The 2,280-nt window shown below is 44.8% G+C and overlaps 1 pseudogene; it reads left to right on the top strand.

Moving 5' to 3' along the window:
* Positions 1-747: 747 nt before the first annotated feature.
* Positions 748-1,662, top strand: LOC138070975 (glyceraldehyde-3-phosphate dehydrogenase pseudogene; annotated as a pseudogene).
* Positions 1,663-2,280: the final 618 nt, after the last annotated feature.

The following is a 2,280-nucleotide window of genomic DNA, read 5'->3' as shown; positions in this document are numbered from 1 at the left end:
CTCGATACACTTTCACTTTCACTTCTCCGTACCTTGCGTGCTAAGTCGCTTCAGCCGTGTCCAACTCTTTGCAACCCTATGAATTGTAGCCCACCAGGCTCCGCTGTCCATGGGATTCTCCAGGCAAGAATACTGGGGTGGGTTGCCATGCCCTTCTCCAGGGGATCTTCCGACCCAGGGGTTGAACCCACATCTCTTATGTCTTCTGCATTGGCAGGCAGGTTCTTTACCAATAGTGCCACCTGGGAAGCCTCCATAGCTTAGAATTCCATAATTTCAATTGATTATCTCTTTACTTTCTCCTCATGACCCAGAAAATCTATTCACTTCTCAAGCAGCGTTTTAATTATTTTCTATTGCTGCTGCTGCTGCTGCTAAGTCGCTTCACTCATATCCAACTCTGTGCGACCCCACAGATGGCAGCCCACCAGGCTCCCCCATCCCTGGGATTCTCCAGGCAAGAACACTGGAGTGGGTTGCCATTTCCTTCTCCAATGCATGAAAGTGAAAAGTGAAAGTGAAGTCGCTCAGCAATGTCCACTCTTAGCGACCCCATGGACTGCAGCCTACCAGGCTCCTCCTTCCGTGGGATTTTCCAGGCAAGAGTACTTTTTCTTAAACCTGGTTTCGGGACCTCATCTTCATACCTTAAAAGTTTAGTCTCCCTGCCCCTTCCCATTCAACAGCCAGCCATATTTCCTTGTGTAATGCCAGCAATGTCCCCAAGACATATTTGGCTGTATTAGACACTTGCTCACCAGAGTTGCTTTTAACTATTGTAAAGTGAATATTACCATCAATGACTGCTTCACTAACCTCAACTACATGGTTTATATGTTGCGGTGTGATTCTACCCATGGCAAGTTCAGTGGCACAGTCCAGTCTGAGAAGAGGAAGCTTGCCATCAGTGGAAAGCCCACTTTCATTTTTTAGGAGCAAGATTCTGTCAATATCAAATGGAGTGCCGCTGGTACTGAGTATGTTATAGAGTCCACTGATGTCCTCACTACTTTCAAGAAGGTTTAGGGTCACATGAAGGGTTAGCCAAAAGACTAATCATCACTGTCCCTTCTGTTGGTATCCTATATTTGTGTACAGCTCCCTCAAGATGGTCAGAAATGCCACATGCTCTACCACCTGCTTGGCTCACCTGGTCAGTGTCACTGTAGAGGGACTCATGACCACAGTTCATACCATCACTGCAAGCCAGAAGATCATGATGGGCCCCCAGGGGAAACTGTCCTGGGATGGATGAGGAACTGCTAAGAACATCATCCCTGCTTCCAATGGCACTGCCAAGGTTTTTGGGCAAGATCAGTCCTGAGCTCAATGGGGAAGTTCTCTGGCATGGCCTTCCATGTCTCCATCCCCAGCGTGTCTGATGTATATCTGACCCACTCCCTGGAGAAAGCTGCTAAACATGATGGTATCAAGAAGAGGTAAAGCAGGCACTGGAAGGCTCGCTAAAGACCATTCTAGGCTATACTAAAAACCAAGTTTTCTATTGCAATTTTAGCAGTGACATGCACTCTTCCTCCCTGGATGCTGAGGCTGGCATTGCCCTTAACAGCCACCTTGTCAAGCTCATCTCCTGCTATGACAATGAATTTGGCTACAGACAGAGTAGTGGGCCTCATGGTCCACATAGCCTCTGGGGAATGAGAACACCCTGGATCTCCAGCCCCAGTGAGAACATGAGAGAGGCTCTCAGCTGTTGGGGTACTCACCTCAACTGGATCACCCCAACATACTGAGAGTATCCACATCTTTCTATCCCAGAAACCCTGAAGAAGAGGAGGGACTTAGTGAGCCTTACCTTGTTATGTACCATCAATGGAAAATACCCAGCCTAACTAAGTACTTTACTTTTCTAAATAAAGACAATTCATGAGAGAAATTCTGTTACCAACTTTTGGACTGTATATTTTCACTCTGCTACACACGTATTTTTGTCTTGCTTACTTTTATGTTAACCCACTGAATGACGCATTTTATCTCCATTTTATAGATTAGAAAACTGATACTGAACAAAGTTACTTGAAGTCAGAAAACTACAGATCCGAGAATAGGATCAAAATCTGATTCTGAAGGCCTGTGCTGTTATGATGTGTGCATGTGTGTACTTCTATGTATATATCCTACCCTGCTTGATTAGGAAAAATCTCAAAGCCTAAATCTACAAAAGAAGTCACTATTATTTATCTAGAATAGCAATTGTATATAGAATTGGAGTCAATAATGAACAGAATTTTTTCCATCCCTAGAATTTACTGAAACATT

This window comes from Capricornis sumatraensis, chromosome X, assembly GCF_032405125.1.
Source record: "Capricornis sumatraensis isolate serow.1 chromosome X, serow.2, whole genome shotgun sequence".
In the NCBI taxonomy this organism is placed as follows: Eukaryota; Metazoa; Chordata; class Mammalia; order Artiodactyla; family Bovidae; genus Capricornis; species Capricornis sumatraensis.
This window is presented reverse-complemented; position numbering and strand designations above follow the sequence as displayed.